We start from the raw sequence: 21,866 nt of genomic DNA on the forward strand, positions 1-21,866 counted from the left end.
AAGGAAAGAAGTGAGATTACTACTTAGAACACAGAGAAAATCACCCTCAGACAGAGACACTCTGAAACTGAGTGCTAAAATACTGAAAACAAATCTGGGACTTAATATACTACACAGCACTACCTACAGGAAAGGGCTTGAAAGTGAGATATCAAGCTGGGCGCGGCAGCTTATGCCTGTAATCTCAGCACTTTGGGAGGCTGAAGAGGGAGGATAGCCTGAAGTCAGGAGGTTGAGACCATCCTGGCTAACATGGTGAAACCCCTTCTCTACTAAAAATACAAAAAATTAGCTGGGCGTGGTGGCAGCTGCCTGTAATCCTAGCTACTTGGGAGGCTGAGGCAGGAGAATTGCTTGAACCCAGGAGGCAGAGGTTGCAGTGAGCCGAGATCGCATCACTGCACTCCAGACTGGGAGACAAGAGGGAAACTCTGTCTCAAAAAATAAATAAATAAAGTGAGATATCAGACATGTCAGCCTTGAGGAATTACTGCTTCTAGGGGAAAAGAAGATAAATATATAGAAGTAGTGATGCCCTCAGATGTGTGCCAGAGAGAGAAAAAGAAAGTAAGAAGAAAAAATTAAGGATCCTATGAAAACAGAAGAGAATTACAAGACATGCCAACTCTTCTCCCCTCCTCCACTACATCACCACCAAGACCTTTTATTAACGAAATTACATTTCACTATGCTGTCTGAACTGTCTGAATAAGCACTCATAAATTAGAAACCCTATCAACAAATGCCTAGACTTAAAAAATAATCAGACCACTGCTATACGAAGCTACCATAAGAAGACGAAAGAAACTGAGAAACTGAACATTTCAGCTAATGAAATGTACTTCCCCGAACCTAACCCTGAAGCAAAATCAAACTGTAACACAGCATTGCAAATTGAATATATCCTCAAACAAGTATTTGAAGATAAAGAAACCAACTAAAATTGGCTGGGCACGGCGGCTCATGCCTGTAATCCCAGCACTTTGGGAGGCTGAGGGAGGTGGATCACTAGGTCAGGAATTCGAGACCAGCCTGACCAACATGATGAAACTCTGTCTCTACTAAAAATACTAAAGTCAGCCGGGCATGGTGGCACATGCCTGTAATTCCAACTACTCAGGAGGCTGAGGCAGGAGAATCGCTTGAACCCTGCAGATGGAGGTTGCAGTGAGCCAAGATTCTGCCACAGCACTCCAGCCAGGGCAACAGAGCAAGACTCTGCCTCAAAAAAAAAAAAAAGAAAGAAAGAAAAAGAAAAAAGAAACCAACTAAAATCAAAAATATAAAAAATTAGGAATAAATGGGCCGGGCACAGTGGCTCACGCCTGTAATCCCAGCACTTTGGGAGGCTGAGGCAGGTGGATCACAAGGTCAGGAGATCAGGACCACCCTGGCTAACATGGTGAAACCCTGTCTCTACTAAAAAAAAAAATACAAAATTAGCTGGGCATTGTGGCGGGCACCTGTAGTCCCAGCTACTCAGGAGGCTGAGGCAGGGGAATGGTGTGAACCCGGGAGGCAGAGATTACAGTGAGTCAAGATCGCACCACTGCACTGGCAACAGAGCGAGACTCCGTCTCCAAAAAAAAAAAAAAAAAAAAAAAAATAGGAATGAGTGAAATGAGACAAGTGAATACAATAAAGAGTTTTTTAATGACAGATATCTCAGAATAATGAATACATTATAATGTATCTGAGAATAGAGTCCAGTGAAAATGTAATAAGGGACACAGGAAAAAGAAAAAAACAACAACAAAACCGACTAAACAAAAAAACACCCATAGGATAATGAAAATAAGATGAAGAAAGAAGTAAAAAGGGTCAGAAGAAAAGCGTCTGGAATGGTAAGACAAAGATAATCCAACATATATATAATTGCAGACCATGAAGACAATAACCCAAACAATGGAAGATGACTATATATTTAAAACTGTAATCAAAACTCTCCAGAACTATTTTTAATCCAAAATTTATAAAATGAAATGTACTACTATGTATATAGGAAACCTGACACAAAATGTCAAGAGTGTGTCAAAAATATGACTAAGAAAACAGTAGAACAGCAATTTTTTTTGAAAAAGCCAATGAAAGAAAGTACATATCAAGGACTTTTGTATCCAGACAAGTCATCCTTCAAGCATTAAGATATAGAAAAACAATTTTAAACATATAAGTACTGAAGAATAATTTATTCATGAATCTTTCCTAGAGAATATATTTGACCAGGGTTAATAAACCACAGCACATAGGTCAAACCTGACCAGCTGCCACTGTGTGTGTGTGTGTGTGTGTGAACTAAGAATGGCATTTACATTTTTAAGCAATTATATTTTAAACTGTTATATAAGTAGTTTCCTAATAGCCTCTGTTTTGCCTCTTAACCCATAAAGCCTAAATATTTACTATCTAGCTCTTTCAATGTTTGCTGACTCCTGTACAACAGGATAAGCTTTATCCAACCAAGAGATGACTAAGCACTGTCTAAATTATAAATACAAAGCTAACCATTAGAACAAAAATGCAAACTGTCCTAAATATCAAACAAAATTTTTAAAGAAGGAGCCACAAAGTTACACCATTTAGAAAAAAGAAAGTATATCTAATAAACACAATAACTATAATATAAAATAATGTGGGATTCAAAGCCAAACATATCAGTTATATTAATAAATGTCCCTGGGTGGGGTGGCTCATGCCTGTAATTCCAGCACTTTGGGAGGCTGAGGCAGGTGGATCATGAGGTCAGGAGTTTGAGACCAGCTTGACCACTATGGTGAAACCCCATCTCTAATAAAAATACAAAAATTAGCTGGGCATGGTGGTGCACGCCTGTAGTCCCAGTTACTTGGGAGGCTGAGGCAGAAGAATCACTTGAACCAGGGAGGTGGAGGTTGCAGTGAGCTGAGATCATACCACTTCACTCCAGCTTGGGCAACAGAGCGAGACTCTGTCTAAAAAAAAGAAAGAAAGAAAAGAAAAGAAAGAAAAAGAAATAAATGCATTACAGTGAAGAAAATACAGTATTTTAGTATTTTCAACAAATGGTGCTGGAACAAATGGATGTCCATATGCAAAAAAAAAAAAAAAAAAAAAAATCTAGACATAGACCTTATACTCTTCACAAAAATTAACTGAAACTGGAAAATAAACCAATATGTAAACGTAATACTATAAAACTCCTAGAAAATAGCTGATATGGTTTGGCTGTGTCCCCACCCAAATCTCACCTTGAATTGTAATCCCATAATTCCCATGTGTCATAGGAGGTACCCAGTGGCAGATAATTGAATCATGGGGGCAGTTTCTTCCATACTTTTCTTGTGGTAGTAAATAAGTCTCATGAGATCTTATGGTTTTATATGGAGAAACCCCTTTTGCTTGGCTCTCATTCTCTCTCTTTGCCTGTTGCTATCCATGTAATATGTGACTTACTCTTCCTTGCCTTCTGCCATGATTGTGAGGCCTCCCCAGCCATGTGGAACTGTAAATCCATTAAACCTCTTTCTTTTGTAAATTGCCCAGTCTTGGGTAGATCTTTATAAGCAGCATGAATATGGACTAATACAATAGCACAGGAGAAAATCTAAATGACCTAGGGTTTGGTAATGGCTTTTTAAATATAACACCAAAAGGAGAAAACATCTGCAAAAGACATATCTGATAAAGAACTATTATCCAAAATATACAAAGGACTATTAAAACTCAATAAAAAGAAAACAAGCATTAAAAAATGGGCAAAGATCTTAGCAGACACCTCACCAAGGAAGCTATAGAGATGGCAAATAAACATATAAAAATATATCATACATCATCAAGGAAATGCAACTTAAAACAATGAGGCAGGGAATGGTGGCTCACTCCTGTAATCCCAGCACTTTGGGAGGTCGAGGCAGGTGGATCACCTGAGGTCAGAAGTTTGAGACCAGCCTGGCCAACATGGTGAAATCTCATCTCTACTAAAAACACAAAAATTAGTGCCGGACGCGGTGGCTCAAGCCTGTAATCCCAGCACTTTGGGAGGCCGAGACGGGTGGATCACGAGGTCAGGAGATCGAGACCATCCTGGCTAACACGGTGAAACCCTGTCTCTACTAAAAAATACAAAAACAAAAACTAGCCGGGCGAGGTGGCGGGCGCCTGTAGTCTCAGCTACTCCGGAGGCTGAGGCAGGAGAATGGCGTGAACCCGGGAGGCAGAGCTTGCAGTGAGCCGAGATCCGGCCACTGCACTCCAGCCTGGGCAACAGAGCGAGACTCCGTCTCAAAAAAAAAAAAAAAAACACAAAAATTAGCTGGACATGGTGGTGAGCACCTGTAGTCCCAGCTACTTAGGAGGCTGAGACAGGAGAATCATTTGAACCTGGGAGGCAGAGGTTGCAGTGAGCCAAGATTGCCCCAGTGCACTCCAGCCTAAGTGACAGAGCAAGACTCTGTCTCAACAAAAAACAAAACAAAACAAAAAAAAAACCTCACACAACAACGATATAACACTACATAACTACTAGAATGACCAAAATCCAGAACACTGACAATACCAAATGCTAGCAAGAATAGGGAGCAATAGCAACCCTCATGGTTGGTGGCAATGAAAAAAGAAACCACCACTTTGGAACACAGTTTGGTGATTTCTTATAAAGCTAGTCATACTCTTACTTTAAAATCTAGCAGTTGTGCTCCTTGGTTCTCACCCAAATGAACTGAAAACTGATGTGCATACAAAAACCTGCGTATGAATAGATATAATTGCCAAAACGTGTAAGCAACCAAGATGCCCTTTGGTAGGTGGATAGGTACCTAAACTGCAGTACATCCAGACAATGGAATATTATTTGGCACTTTAAAAAATTAGCTATCAAGCCATGAAAACACATGCAGGAACCTTAAGTGCATATTACTAAATAAAAGGAGCCAATCTGAAAAGGCTGAATGCCATATTATTCCGACTATATGACATTCTGGGAAAGGCAAAACTATGGAGAGGACAAAAAGATCCGTGGTTTCAAGGGGTTGGAGGTAGGAGGTTAGGATGAATAACTGGAGTACAGAGGATTCTTAGGGCAGTGAAACTATTCTGTATGACACTATAATGGTAGATATATGTCATTAAACATTTATCTAAACCCATAGAATGTACGCTATCAAGAGTGAACCCCAATGTAAACTACAGACTTTGGGAGATTATAATATCTCAGTGTAGGTCCATCAGTTGTAAGAAATGTACCACTCTGCGGGGGAGATGCTGACAATGGGTGAGACTTACACATGTGTAGACATAGGGGATATATGGGAAATCTCTAAATCTTCCACTCAATTTTGTTGTGAGCCTAAAATTGCCTAAAAATTGAAGTATGTTTTTTTAAAAAAAAAAAAAAATGCGTAATTTTTTTAAAGGCAGGGTTGCAATTCTTATCTCAAACAAAATAAAATTCAGCCCCCAAAAGTATTAAATGAGACCCAAAAAAGGACACAGTCGAAACTAAGGCGATAGAGTTAGAAACAGAAAAAGTAATAGGCCAGGCGCTGTGGCTCATGCCTGTAATTCCAGCACTTTGGGAGGCCGAGGAAGGCAGATCACAAGTTCAGGAGATCGAGACCATCCTGGCCAACCCCATCTCTACTAAAAATACAAAAAATTAGCTGGGCATGGTGGCATGTGCCTGTAATCCCAGCTACTCAGGAGGCTGAGGCAGGAGAATCACTTGAACCAGGGAATTGGAGGTTGTAGTGAGCTGAGATCTTACCACTGCACTCCAGCCTGGCAACAGAGGGAGACTCTGTCTCAAAAAAAAAGAAAAAGAAAAAGAAAAAGAAACAATAATAATAACAGCCTTTAACATCACCCTCAGCACAAAGTGAGACCATTAGACAAAGAATAAGTGAGAAAATAAGCCATATTTTATGGAAATATGGATGTATATATATAGGAATACACTCTGAAATCATGATTTAATAAAACTAGAAGTTAAAAAGCAAAATCTACTAAACAGCTCAGGTTAAATAAAATATAAGCAAAAATTAAAGAATTTCTGAAAAATGGTAATTATATGAGGTAAAAACACTTTATGTAAAAATCTATGGGATAGATTTAAAGCAATAATCAAAAGAAAATTCATAGCCTTAAACACTTATATCAAGGAAAACAAAAAGCAAAAAATAAATGAATTAAATCTCCAAATCTCCAACTCAAAAAACTAGGGAAAAAAACAAAAACTTAAGATGGGGAAAAAAAAAATCAGAAGTTACTACGCTGAAGAATAGATAGATCAAAGTAATAAATTTGTAAAAATCAACCAAATAGACAAGTCTTGGACTGTATTCTACTTATTATAAAGGACGTTATTGGGACAACTGATGAAACTGGAATACGCACTGCAGCTTGGATACAGGTATTGTATCTGTTTTACATTTCCTGAATTGGTAACTGTACTGTGGAGAATTGTCTTGTTCTTGGAAAATACACACTAAAGAATTTTGAGGTAAAGAGGTAAAATGTATGTAACTTATAACCAAATGGTTCAGAAAACAATTTATATAAATATTGACATGGATAAGGATCCATAAATGTGTGTGTGAGTCTGTGTGTGAATAAAGAGAGCAAATGGGGAGAGTGGCAAGAGAGAATGCCAACGTGAAAAACTTTAAGAGTTACTAATGAGACCCTCTAAAGTGTACACAGTTTGAAGTTCCTTTCACTATTATTACAAGCATTCTGTAACATCGAAATTGTTTCAAAATGAAAAGGCAAAATAAATAAATAACCCCTGAGTCCTGAATCCAACCACTTCTCATCAAATTTACTACCATCACCCTAGTCCAAGTTGCCGTCTTCCCTTGCTTACTTACACTGCTGCAATAGCCTCCTAACCGGTCTTTGCCTCTACTATCAATTCCCACACAGCAGCCAGAGTGATCTCTTAAAATAAAAAATACAGGTCAGGGCAAGGTGCAGTGGCTCATGCCTGTAATCCCAGCACTGCAGGAGGCCGAGGTGGGTGGATCAGTTGAGGTCAGGAGTTCAAGACCAGCCTGGCCAACACGGTAAAACCCCGTCTCTACTAAAAATACAGAAATTAGCCAGGCATGGTGGTGTGCACCTAATACCAGCTACTTGGGAGACTGAGGCAGAAGAATCTCTTGAACCCAGAAAGGGAGGTTGCAGTGAGCTGAGATTGTGCCACTGCACTCCAGCCTGGGTGACAGAGCAAAATACCATCTCAAAAAACAAACAAACAAACAGGCCGAATGTGGTGGCCCAGGCCTGTAATCCCTGCACTTTGAGAGGCCAAGGTGGGCGGATGGCTTCAGCCCAGGAGTTCAAGACCAGTCTGGGCAACATAGAGAAACCCCATCTCTACAAAAAATACAAAAATTTTCTGGGAGTGGTGTCATACCCCTGTTGTCCCAGCTACTCAGGAGGCTGAGGTGGGAGGATCACTTGAGCCTGGGAGGTAGAGGTAACGAGTTGAGATCTCACCACTGAACTCAAGCCTACGTGACAGAGTGAGATCCCGTCTCAAAAAATAAAAAAATCATAAATATAACCATATTATTATCCTGCTCAAAATACTCTTATGACTTCTTATCACACTTAAAATCTAACTCCTTATCAAAGCCCGTACACCATCTGACCTCTGGCTACATTTCAAACCCCTTCTGCTGCCACTCTCCAGCATGTTTACTCTGGTCTGACCACATTATCTTTCTTCCAGCTACTCAAAAACATCAAGTTTGTTCCAGCTGCTTGGTCTTTGCACTCATTGTTCACTCCGCCTGGAATGTTCTGCCCGCAGCCCTTTAGAGGGTTGTCCCTCCCTTCATTCCAGCCTCTGATAAATGGCCTTCCTTGATTACACTAACTAAAAAAGCAGCCCTATCATTCTCTAAGCCCTCTCTCCCTGCTTTATTTTTCTTCATGGCACTTTTGGACATGTTTCATTACATTATCATAATGGAACAAGAAATGATCAGATAACATTCGGAAATAACCCGTTAGCAAAGTTTTAACACTGTAATATTTCAGAGACAGTCATAGGTTAACCTTGTAACCAGGTCCTCTGCCTTTTTTCTAAACAATAAACAGTTTTGATCAGACTGGCAACTTCAGGTTTTAGAATGCCAAGTAGCATATGAATTCATTCATTAATTTATTCATCAATTCAACAAACATTTATTGAGTTGTTAGTATATGTTGGGTACTGTTCTGTGTACTGTAGCTACAACAGGGGAACAAAACTGAAAAAAATCCCTGCCCTCAAGAACCTTACATTCCAGTGAGGGTGTCAGACAATAAACAGAACAGTAATAAGTGCTATAGAGGAAAGTAATAGGATATAACAGAGTTAGTTTGGAGGTGGGAGCCGATGGTAAATAGTGTGATCAAAGAAGGACCCACTAAGAAAGTCGCATTTAAACTGAGGCCCAACAGGTGTGAGAGAGTGCCATGAAGATATCTGAGCATTGCAGGCAGGCAGTACATCAAAACCAAAATTTCTGAGGCAGGAATTGTCTGGCGTGTTCAAAGCAGAACAGGTAGGCCAGTGTAGCTCGAGAGAAATGAGCAAAGGAGAAAATGGTAAAAGGTGAGTTCAGAGAGGAAGGAGGAGGCAGATGGGGCAGGGTCTGGTAGGCCATTAGAGGGAAGGCCTTGCAGGCCATTGTGAGGCCTCTGATCTTTACTTTAAGTGAGATTGTGAGTCATGAGAGAATTTTGAAGATATGTTATTACTGGCCTTCTGTTTTAGCAGCATTGTGCCCACTGCTATTTACAGAAGGGACTGCAGAGGAGCAAGAGAGGAAGAAGTGAGACCAGACAGAAGAATTTTAAGTAATCCAGGCACAAAAAGACTGTGGACCAGGGTAGTAGCACAGAGGAGGTGGTAAGAAGTGTGGGACCCTGTAGAGCTAACAGGATTTACTAATGGACTGAAAGGATGCAAGTGAGAGAGAGAAGCATCAAAGATGATCCCAAGATTTCTGCCCTGAGCAACTAGAAAGGTGGAGTAATCATTCTCTGAGATGGTGATACTTGTGGGAGGGACAGATCAAGGTTATAAGTATTTTATAAAAATAGACTTTTCTGTGATTAAATAAAATGGAACTTTCTAGTTAATAAGCCAAATGGATTAGAGATGTACTGAAATACTGCCCCCTTTGAGCCTGAGGGTGGAACCTCCAATGCTATTCCCTCTACTGAGTGCAATCTCCTCTCTCTACCCCAGTGAGCCACACAAATACTATCATCTTCAGTGTGAACATGATGTGGAAAAGAGTAGTAAGCACTGAAATAATAAAAAGAGGAACTTGGCTTGCTGCAGGCTCACTAAGTTAACATAGGCAAATAATCTTTACAGACAGCTTGATTTTTAAGTTGTATGTATATGTGTGTACTAATTCCACAGAGTCCATTCAGCTGGACTTTTTGGATGTGGAAATAAATTAATCTAAAATGTAGATATTTTTCTCTTCTTTCCAGCAAAAGAAGTCTGTAACTAGCCTCCTGCAATTTTTTTTTTTTTTTTTTTTTTTTTTTTTTTTTTAGATGGAGTTTTGCTCTTGTTGCCCAGGCTGTAGTGCAACGGTGCGATCTCAGCTCACTGCAACATCCACCTCCCGGGTTCAAGCGAATCTCCTGCCTCAGCCTCCCAAGTAGCTGGGATTACAGGCACCCGCCACCACACCCAGCTAATTTTTGTATATTTAGTAGAGACAGCATTTCGCTACATTGGCCAGGCTGTTCGAACTCCTGACCTCAGGTGATCCGCCCACCTTGGCCTCCCAAAGTGCTGGAATTACAGGTGGGAGCCACCGCGTCTGGCCAGTTGTCTATTGTTTATGTCTGCCTCTGCCATTAAGACTGTAAGCTGCACTGCATGAGGGCAGAGACCCTGTCTGTTTCACTCATTGCTTATCCTCAACACCCAGATTTGTTGAATGAATGAATTCCAAGAGGCCTAAGACATTATGCCAGCGCTTTTTTTTTTTCTTTTTTTTTTTTTGAGATGGAGTCCCACTCTTGTCACCCAGGCTGGAGTGCAATGGCATGATCTCGGCTCACTGAAACCTGCACCTCTGGGGTTCAAGTGATTCTCCTGCTCAGCCTCCCGAGTAGCTAGGATTACAAGTGCCCACCACCACACCCAGCTAATTTTTTGTATCTATAGTAGAGACAGAGTTTCACCATGCTGGCCAGGCTTGTCTCCAACTCCTGACCTCAGGTGATCTGCCCTGTTCGGCCTCTCAAAGTGCTGGGATTACAGGCGTGAGCCACCGTGCCCGGCCATGATGCCAGCTCTTGAAGAACTCACAGTCCACTGAGGGATTCATGCCTGTTGATCACCTTTATCAAATAGCTTCTTCAGTAGTTCTGAGATTGTCTTGATAAGATTATTCTGTTTTCTGCATTTGGGTGCTCTCATCTCTTTTATTCTCACCTCAAAATCTGGTTTATGTTCCAAGGGCCTAGGTCCCAAATCCCAAATTCTTCCCAGAGCTTCCTCACTCCAGTTTGAGATAGTCCCTCCATTCTCTGAATTTCCTCGCATTTTTACTGACAAGGAATTTTTCTCTCATTTAAAAATCTTATTGTATACTCATTCACACTGGCCTCTTTGGGAATATTTTCAGCTTCTCAAGGGCAGTAACCATGTCTTACAGTTTGTTTTTGAGACAGGGTCTCACTCTGTCGCCTAGGCTGGAGTGCAGTGCTACAATCACGGCTCAGTTTACTGTGACCTCAACCTCCCAGTCTCGGGTGATCCTCCCACCTCAGCCTCCTGAGTAGCTAGGATTATAGGCACATGCCACCACGCTCAGCTACATTTTTTTGAATTTTTTTGTAGAGACAGGGGTTCATCATGTTGCCCAGGGTGGTCTGGAACTCCTGGAATCAAGCAATCCTCCCGCCTCAGCCTCCCAAAGTGCTGGAATTACAGGCCTAAGCCACCGTACCTGACCAAGCCAGTTCCGTTTCCCACATGGCCCAGTGCCAAGTACAAAATAGGTGCCCTATAAATGTCTATTGGACTAAGTTTAATTTAAACCTGAAGAGCTGAGCTCCTCTGTGAAAACGCAATTTGTATCTAACTGAAACTCAGGTCAGCAGAGTAATCTATTCTTGTTTTGATGTAGGCTTTTTTCCCGTTTTGACCTCCTGTTTGGTTAATAATTCTGTCCCCTTGTTTCTCTGGAAGGAGAGACTAGCAGTGATCAGTTCTGGCAAATCATCAGGGTGAGGGCCAGACACATTAGATTCAGGTGTGAGAGACATAATCAGCACCTGGCAAGGGTTCTTAGGAGGTATTTAGAGGACAATAATTTGTTACACCGATGAAGTACTAGAGCTTAACTATAATCTGGAATCCTTTAATGAACACGAACTGATTAGAAAAATGCCTAAGAGTACACTCCACCAATTTAAGTTTCCTATGACTATCAGTCTCTCCTTCTGCGGGACTGTGGCCATGACTGTTTCTAAATGCACGTCTCCCTGGTCCTGCAGAATATCACCCTTGTATACAAGATCCCAACAACGCTGACATCCCTCTTCCCAGCAACTGGCTGCTCTCTCTCTCCTGCAGGGTTGACACCCCCATTTCTGTTTCATAGGCATGCACTGTGTTTTGCTGGGTTTTTCCTTTTTGCTCCCTTTAGGCTGCTACTCTCTCCCTTCTACACTCTCTTACCTATATATTTTCTCTTTCTTTCCCTGAGGTTGCTTATTTTCCCTGAGGAAACTCCACCATAAAAGACAGAAAGGGCTGGTTTCCAGATAGTACCGTAAAGGAGATACTACCAGCGCCATACAAGAAACAGGCGTTCCATACCCAGCACGCTAGAACCAGTATATATTCGTATATACAGCATAGACCAATGTGTTTATGGAAACACACACACACATTTTTTTTTTTCTAATTTCAAAGGGTTCCACTATGGAAAGGGCTCCATGGAACATTTAGGTCCCTCTTCATAAAATTCTCCCAGTTGTGAGAATTCACTCCGTAACTGTCCAATACCTGTGTGGCCTCTTCTAGGCCTATCCCAGTTCTCCAGGTCTGATGCTGGCAAGCTTCCTTCTGAGTCCTGGTTCCACTCAATTGATAGCTCTCTCTTACCTTGATCTTTTCTGCTGTTCACTCTTAGCTGCTCCTTAAGGTATCTTCCCTGTTTGACTCTTTTTATTGAGAATACCTGTGTATATCTGAGTGACTTGGGGAGGAGATATACTGCTGTAGAGAACTATGAAGATAGATATGAAGATAGTGTCCCCAAGTCCAGCTGATAAATGTTGCACTGACAGGACCCACCTGGCCTCTGCAGGGAGTCTATTCAGACACTTTCCTGTAGCCAGCTATAGGTATTAAGGGATCATGTTTCAAAGAATGAGAGCCTGCAGCCATGAAGACAAGTCAAGAGATACCATCTCCACTTTACTAGGTAGGTTTACCCAAGCATGCAGATGCTGGCCTTCTACTTCCAGCACCTCTCAATTGTTGTGGGGCAATACCAGTCCACTCCAGCTGAAAAAGCACCTAGGGAAGCACTCTAACTGACATGTACGACTGGGATCCCTTTGCTGCCTGTTACAGAGCTATGGCAACACAGTAGGCCTCTCTTCCAGATTCCACTCCTCCTAAGCACCTGCTTCTGATAAACTGTAAAGTTTGTGTTGCTTCCCTATACTTCCTTTTCTATACTTGTCTCTCCTTTGGCATATAAATCTTCATTCTCCCAGAGATACAGGAGCCTAAGCTTCCTTCCCTTGACAAAAATTAACTTTTAAATTGTTTGGCAAACACATTTATATTAAGGTATAAAAAACTGTGTCTTGATTTAAAGAAATACATGACAAAGTGTAGTATTTGAGGCATGAGTACACATTTAGGAAAGGTCTCAGTGGCAGCCCCTTGCCTCACATTCAGAGTTTTAAATTTAATCTACGTAAGGTCTGCTAGGTGATAGTGTTAATTATGCAGTTGCCAATGATATACACATGTGTTATTCATTTTTAGGCTATACATACAATGGACAATCAGAGAGATCCTGGGTCAGTCTGTAGTCAACAGAAAGACCAAAAATTAATTTTGCTTCAGTGCAATAAAAATTTAATTAAGAAGATTTTTAAAATATGTCATTCCTAAGTAAAGCAACCACCCCATTGGTGCCTGGCCCACAGTTGCCAGAGGATCTGATGCTTGTGTCTGGGGCCATGTGGGTGGGTGTTAAACAGCCCATATGGTATGATGTTCATTTCCTGTGTTCCAAGCAAACAGCAGGTGGACTGCCTTCTTACTGCCTTTTAACAGGCAAGTCAGCTAGAAAATCTAGAATGTGATGGGCAATGCAAGATCACAGAAAAAGTCAAAGGGCACTGAGAAAGAAATAAGTATGTCCTACATGCTGATGATGATGATAATATCATAACAGGGCAATATTTGAAAGTATTAAATATATTTGTATTTATAATTAACTCTAGTTCTTAAGTGACCTGTAATTCTCACATCAAGAGTCATGCAGTTTCTTATCATGTAGGGATTTAACCTTTCTGTCATCAAAGTTGAGCAGTGGAGCTTAATAGTATAAGGGAAGTTCCTGCAAACAAGAAGATAAAGGAGAAGGCCTATCCCAATCAGCACCTAAAAATCATGGACAAGAGAGGAGGAAAATGTCAAGGAAGCAGGCTATCTGACAGATGAACTGCATTTGGCTGGAATGGCAGAGGGTTGGTACTTAAGTTGAATAAAAACCCAAAACAGAAGGAGTTTTGATCTCCTGCCATTTTGAAACCCTGGAATGAGAATGAGACCTCCATGCAAGGCACTCTGCCAGCCTCTGGCAGAGGGTTAGAGTGGATGGGTTGAAGAGAAATAGGAGAGGCAGGTAGTGCTTTTTGTTCCCTATGGTCTGTGAATGGTATGCAGTGAATCTAGAAAGTTCCTGTGTGTGCTGGTGAGGAAATAGGGAGAGGCTGGGAAGATTGTTGGAATTGCAGAGGCCTAGAGTTGGGAAAAGAAGGTCTGCAAGCTCAGGACCTTTAATGGCTAGAGGCAATGTCAAGTCAGGCATGTAAAGACAGCAATGGATACCATTGTTTACCAAAAGACCCAAAGGAACCAGTTTTCCTGCAATAGATGCCAGTGCAGTGACTAATCATCCATTCCATGGGGAGACAAATTAAGAAAGATTACAGGTAAATTTCCTCTGTCACCAGGAAACCTCATAAGCTTTTACCCTATACAAAGAAATCTTTAAAAGAAAATTACATAGTGTGGAGGCAACAGTCTCATTATAAACATGGACTTTAGACTGACTAAATATTTCCTTGAAAGGCTTTTAAAACCAAAATGTAACATAGTTTCTTCCACCACCATGAGCCACACCCTGCTATCCAGCAAAGGGTTAGGAGAAAAATCTATTAAAAGAAGTAGGCCAGGTGCAGAGGCTCATGCCTGTAATCCCAGCACTTTGGGAGACCGAGGCAGGTGGATCACTTGAGGTCAGGAGTTCAAGACCAGCCTGACCAACATGGTGAAACCCCATCTCTACTAAAAATACAAAAATTAGCCAGATGTGGTGGCACACGCCTATAATCCCAGCAACTTGGGAGGCTGAGGCAGAAGAATTACTTGAACCTGGGAGACAGAGGTTGCAGTGAGTCAAGATAGCGCCACTGTACTCCAGCCTGGACAACAGAACAAGACTCTGTTTGAAAAAAAAAAAAAAAAGGAAAAAAAGAAAGAGCTACATTTTCTTTGTATATTTCAATAGAATGTGTAAACTTGCTACCCTGTTATCAAATGAACATTTATTGAGTGTCAACAACATGCCAGGTATTGTACAAAATGTTAAATAAAACCTAATTTTATTTATTCCTGACTGTGGAGTAGGTACTATTCTTACTATTGTTATCCTCCTTTTACTGTTGAAGAACTTGAAGCACAGTATGATGAGGTAACTTTCTGTAAATCAATGATGGGATGAGGATCTGACCTCAAGTACTCTGGCGCAGAACCCATACTCTTAGATATAGTCTCAAAACCCTTCTTATTACGTGTTATATAATTAGCAGAGTTTCCCACATAGATCTCTCTTATCTGACTAAGAAAAATTTTGAAATAATACTGTTTGATGATAAAAGGAGACTACCCAACAATATGGAAAGCATGAAATTATTTATACAAATTGTATATCTTTATGCACAGAGAGTTATCTGGAGTGACATTCGCCAAGAGATTGAGAATTGTTGTCCCTGAAGAGTAGGATTTAGAATGGCTTTTAAATATTTCTTTATTCTTTTTTGGTTAACTACAACGTATTCATTTATTTTTGAGATGGAGTCTTGCTCTGTCACCCAGGCTGGAGTGCAGTGGTGTGATCTCAGCTCACTGCAATCTCCACCTCCCAGGTTCAAGTGATTCTCCTGCCTCAGCCTCCTGAGTAGCTGGGACTACAGGTGCGTGCCACCATGCCTGGCTAATTTTTTTGTATTTTTAGTAGAGATGGGGTTTCACTGTATTGGCCAGGATGGTCTCAATCTCCTGACCTCATAATCCACCCGCCTCAGTCTCCCAAAGTGCTGGGATTACAGGCATCAGCCACTGTGCCCAGCCTTTAACTACAATTTTTATATAATTACAGATTCACTTTATAAGCAGACTAATACAATGAGGCTTGTATTAGAAAAGAACTGGTTTCACTAAAACAACAAATCAGAAAACCTGCGCTTAACACGTGCAATTTTATTTCTTTTCTGCTGCAGGTCAGGCAGCTTCCTTTCAAATAGTAACTTGGCAATCCAGTCTACTTCTATCTTATAATTCCACCATTTTAACCAGCGGTTTCTAGAGACACAGAGGCAGCGGATGAAAGAGAATGAAGAATTTACACCTGCTGTTAAATGCCTTCACTGGCCCAGATCAAGTTACATGGCCGCAATTAAATTCTAAAGGATGGGAAGTGTGGTTTCTCATGTGCCCCAGAAGGAAAAACTGGATATAGATAAACACAAGTAATCTCTGTCACAATGTGATTTCCATTTTGAAGATCATTAAAACAGAGGATAGCCTCTAGAGTCAAGCTGCCTGGGTTCATCTCCCAGCTTAGACACTTATTGACTATGTGACTTTGAACAAGTTATTCACCCTCATTGTGCCTCAGTTTCCTCACCTGTCCAATGAGAATAACAGGGTTGCTATTCAGATTAAGTGAGATTGTATGTTGACAAGTACAATAGATTATGCACAAAGATGGCTATGATAGATCCTCCTGTTCCTATACACCTGTCCATTTGCAATGTGACTTTTCCACTCCTCCCATCAAAAGTTGGCGTTTTGTTCCCCCATAGATCTAGGTGGTACCTAGATCCTGTGATTTGCTTTGGCCAAAAGAATATGGTAGAAATGATGTTTTCTAGGCCTAGAATACAAGTAGCTTGCAGCTTCTCACACCTCTTGGAATTCTGCTCTGAAAGTCCCATGTGAAGAAGCCTTATCTAACCTACTGGAGGATGAAAGATCACATGGAAGACAGACAAACTCCCAGCTGAAGCCCCCTCAGCTAACCGATTGTAGCCATTTCCAATTGCCAGACATACAAGAGAGGACTAGTTAGGCCATCAGAGCTGACAGATAATTTGCAGTCACATGCATGATCCCAGGCAAGAAAAGCAGAAATACCATGCAGCTGAGTCCAGCCCAAATTGCTGATTCACAGAAATGTGAGCAAATAAAATGGTGGTTGTTTTAAGCCACTAAATTTAGCACGGTGTCTGGCTTAGCACAGTGCCTGGCACACAGTAAGTACTTACTAAATGTCAAATGTAATGGTGTTATCATTACTATCTTCATCTAATTTAAAGCTCATAATATTTCTATAAGGCAGACAGAGCAGGAATTTTAATTTCATTTCATAGGTGGGGAAATAAAAGGCCAGAGATGGTAAATGGTTTGCCTGACATCACATAGTCTTTAAGAAATCAAGTAAGCATTTACAATTTGATTTTATAAATTCCTCTCCTGTGCAGCCCTATTCTACAAAAATAAATCCCTTCATGAACAGAAACAATGAGCCACAGTGCAACATATTTGCTCCTATAGTTTCCAAATTACTAATTTCCCATTAAAGTGCTTAAGCAGCCTCCCAGTACCTGTCTTTCCTGTTAATGACCTTCATTCAGGACCTACAAGGTCAAGTTAAACTTGTCAACTTGAGAAAAGTAAGTGAAGCAATTATTATTATTATTTTGAGACAAGTTCTCACTCTGTCGCCCAGGCTGGAGTATAAATGATACAATCTCAACTCACTGCAGCCTTGAATTCCTGGGCTCAAGCAATCCTTCCACTTAAGCCTCCCAAGTACCTAGGACTATAGACACATGCCACCACACCTGACCAAGTTATGTATTTTTTTTGTAGCGAAGGAGTCTTTTTTTTCTGCCCAGGCTGGTCTCAAGCTTCTGGCCTCAAGCAATCCTCCCGCCTCAGCCTCCCAAAGTGCTGGGATTATAGATGTGATCCACAGTGCCCGGCCTACAATTTTTGTTTTAATGTAAAGGAAAATAATTCACTTGGTAGAGGCTTGGAAAAGAGATCTTCTCTTTGTAATCAGAAGTGAGATTTACAGGGTATCCATGTACCTGACTCAGTACTGATCAAAATTTCCTAAGAATGATTCCTACCACTTTGGCAATGGATCCCACTGACCTGTCAATCACATGTATTAACAAGTTCCCAAATCCACCATTTCCCCACCCATTCCTGCAGGTATTTTTTTTTTTTAGTCATATATGTATCTCAGTGAGTTTTAAAGGTTCTTGCTCTCTTACAGTTAAACGATGAGTTCTATCCCACTGAGCCAGCAGAGATCCTTTTTTTTTTTTTTTTTTTTTTTTTTTTTTGGCAAACATTTCTAATCTTTCTCTCTACACCAAAGTAGGCCTTCAAACATAATTAGTTTATCTCTTTCCTTCACTTCCCCATATCCAATTCATAAGCAAATGTCTGGCTTTATCTGCAAACCTACCTTGAGTATAAGCACTTCTCACCAACTCTACTGTCAAAGCACCTAGTCTAAGTTATCAATATGTTGGTTTTTTTCTATGACTGCATTTATCAGAGGACAGGAAATGTGTTATAAAAAAGAATCCAGAACATATAAGGAATTCAAACAACTCAACAGTTTAAAAAAAGCAATAATTTAAAAATAGGCAAAAGACTTTAATAGACATTTCTCAAAAGACATACAAATAGCCAACACACATATGAAAAAATGCTAAACATCATTAATCATTAGGGAAATGCAAATCAAAAGCACAATGAGCTATCACCTTACTCCAGTTAGAATGGCTACTATGAAAAAGACAAAAGATAACAAATATTGGAAAATGTAGAGAGAGAATTGGTAAGAATGTAAATTCGTGCAGCCATTATGGAAAGCAATATGGAGGATCCTTAAAAAAATTAAAAAGAGAACTACCATATAATTTAGCAATTCCACTGTTTGGTATATATCCAAAAGAAATGAAATAAGTACATTCAAGAGATATCTGCACTCCTATGTTTATTGTAGCACTATTCACAATAGCCAATATACAAAATCAGCCTAATTGTCCACCAACAGACCAAGAGATAAAGAAAATGTGGTATAGATACACAACTGAATACTATTTAGCCATAAAAAAGAATGGAATCCTATCATTTGCAACAACAGAGATGGACCTGGAAGACATCACAGTAAGTGAAAGAAACCAGACACAGAAAGACAAATACCACATGATCTCACTCATATGTGGACTCTAAACAGCTGACGTCACAGAAATAGAGAATAGAACAGTGGTTACCAGAGACTAGGGAGAGGAAGGTGGACGGGAGAATGGAGAAAGATTGGTCAACAGGTACAAATTTATAATTAGCTATGAGGAATAGGTTGTGGTGTGCTATTATTGCACAGTAGTGTGATATGTATTTTTAAATACCTAGAAGAATTTTGAATGTTACCACTACAAAGAAATGATAAATGTCTGAAGTGACAAATGTGCTCCTTACCCAATTTGATCATTACACAATGTATACATCTATAGAAACATCACATTGTACCCCATGAATATGTATAATTGTTATGTGTCAATTAAAAATTCTAAAAAAGAAAAATAGTTTGGGATGCTTAAATGCAAAGATTACTTGCAGTTTTCAACTGAGTGATCCATACAATATAAATAAACTCTTCATGGTTACATGCTTCTCAAACCAGAAGAGTTTAAAAAGAACAGCTTTTAAAAATAACAAATATGATTTTGTCCTTTTGCTACTGTGTTTTCCTTCTCATGACACTGAGGAACATTATAATGGCAACAGCAACTAAGCTGTATCAATAACGTTGTTCCTTTAAATAAATCTATGAAGACAATACAGACATTCATTAAGAACAAAATAAAACAATGAGATGAAAGGTCTGAAATAATGTTAAGTGAAAAACTTAATTGGTATTTTTATCTTCATACTGGAATGCATGCAAATGAGAGGGATCAAAGAAATCAAAACATGAAAACCTTTTTAAAGGAAATGAGGCTGTGGGTTGATTTTTCACTTTATTATACTGATCTGGAAAAAGGATTTAGTACAGTTATGCTCAGGTGGACACTGGACCCATGTGGCAGACCCAAGCAACTAGAACATGATTCAGAAATCAGTGAAAGACACACTTGGACAGGACCAAGGGGCATTTCGCTGCCATGAAGCAAGGCAGGAAGGGATTCTAACACACACAGCAGGAAGCACACCTGCTCCTCAGAGGTCAAGGAACTGATCCCATACTGGTATGAGGAATGGCTTATTTTCTGATGACCACATGTGGGACTACTTCAACCGCCACAAGAAACCCCAGAAGGGTTATTATTTTGTATTATTTATATGTACTATACTTTTTTAATAAAAGTAAATGTAACACATAACTAAATTCAGGATTGATCCCAAACTTCTAGAGCCAGGTCCTCTAGGGTCAGGGAGAAAACAGTTGTCACATCACCATGCAGGTTACATTCATCTTCCACTGGAATGACTAGAGCCCCCAGGCAGTGGCCTGACTGCAGAAGAGCAGAGGACTGGCTCCTGGGGACAGACAGGCTCTGGTGCTTCTCCTCATTGGTCATGGCTTAGCATGGTTCCTCTCCACAAGTCCTTAGTAAACAAAGAACTCGCAGAAACCCAAGTCACTACCTTTAAACTGTGTTGGATAAGGGGAGCTTTTCCAGAGCTTGGACTGAGAACCTGTGCTCTAGAAGTGCCATTCTGACTAGATTGTACAAAGGGAGTGGGTGCAAAAACCAAAATGGCTAAAATGAAAATGGGAGCCACCAGTCCCCATCTGAAGCTACAACTCAGGATGTCTACAGATGTGGTCAGTGTGACATGTGCAGGTGGGAGGGGCAGAGGGACAAGACTGGGCAGGGAGGGTGCTCCTGGGGACAGTATCCTCCCCGCTGGCCTTCACTTCTTGGCCTTGCCCTGGGTGGCCACAGCCTCCATGGCTTGGGCACCGTCTCTTCATCCCCCAGAAACTGCATGGGCTTGACAGGCTTCAAGTTCTTGTCCAATTCATAGACAACGGGAATACCAGTCGGCAGGTTCAGCTCCATGATAGCCTCTTCAGAGAGACCCTCCAGATGCTTGACAATGCCCCAGAGGCTGTTGCCATGGGCTGCAATCAGTACACGTTTCCCCTCCTTGATCTGGGGAACTATTTCTTCATTCCAGAAGGGCAGAGCTCTGGCAATAGTGTCCTTCAGACTCTCACAGGAGGGTAGTTGATCTGTGAGGTCTGCAAACCTGCGATCCTTACTGATGTTGCTGTAGAAAGGGTGGTTGGGCTCCATCGGAAGTGGTGGGACATCCTAGGAGCGCCTGCAGATCTTCACCTGGTCCTCACCATGCTTTGCAGCAGTTTCTGCTTTATTGAAACCAGTTAGACCCCCATAGTGCCACTCATTGAGGCGCCAAGTCCTCACCACTGGCAGCCACATCTGATCAATGGCATCTAGCACTGTCCAGAGGGTCCGGGTCGCTCTCTTCTGTACTGAGGTGAAGCAGATGTCAAACTCATAGCCAGTATCTCGCAGCACCTGCCCGCCGCGCTTCGCCTCCCCATGACCGGTCGGGCTCAGGTCGGCGTAGTAACAGCCGCCGAAGCGGTTCTCCAGGTTCCATGCGCTCTGGCGGTGCCGGATCAGCACCAGTTTGTAGGCGGCCATGGCGGCGGGCTGGGGATGCGGCACCGCAGTGGTTCGCAGATTCTGGAGTCGAGCTGCAGAAATGATTTACCCTGTCCTTCTCTTTTTCTCTAAGATTCTGTGATTTTTCTCACTGGTGACAAAAGGAATAACCTCTGGTGAGAATGAAACGATGAAGGGTCTTTGAAATTCTCTACTCTCTGAACACAGTGAATGTGAATGAAAGATCTCAGGAAGAGTTTTCAAAAAGCTTATTGCTCAATCACTAGCCTTTGCGAGTTGTGGATTGACTGCTGTCTGCAATAAGGTCATCAGAAACTGCCATAGCTCTCAAGGCAAGCACATGCTGATAATGACAAGCTACTGAGACTCAAAGCTATGTTTTAGCCCAACCCCAGCACAGACTCACCACGAAGCTCTTTGATTTCCAGACGGAGCTTTCATGAGGACACACCACACTTAACTAAACCCTTGACCTAATAGACCTATACTGAAGATGAAACCCCAAAGGTAGCCAAGGGATTTGGTATTTTAGTCATGTTCTTTCATACTTTAGTACTTTGAAGGTAAGCTGACACAGAGGTGGCCGTGAAATGGTTAAATAACAAAATCCCTGACTTCTGTAGTCAGTGAGAAATATCCTAGAGAGA

The 21,866-nt window shown here is 41.1% G+C and overlaps 1 pseudogene; it reads right to left on the minus strand.

The window, feature by feature from the left end:
* Positions 1 to 20,476: 20,476 nt before the first annotated feature.
* On the minus strand, positions 20,477 to 21,237 carry LOC126962163 (phosphoglycerate mutase 1-like; annotated as a pseudogene).
* Between the last annotated feature and the right edge of the window lie 629 nt (positions 21,238 to 21,866).

This window comes from Macaca thibetana, chromosome 9, assembly GCF_024542745.1.
Source record: "Macaca thibetana thibetana isolate TM-01 chromosome 9, ASM2454274v1, whole genome shotgun sequence".
Classification (NCBI taxonomy): Eukaryota; Metazoa; Chordata; class Mammalia; order Primates; family Cercopithecidae; genus Macaca; species Macaca thibetana.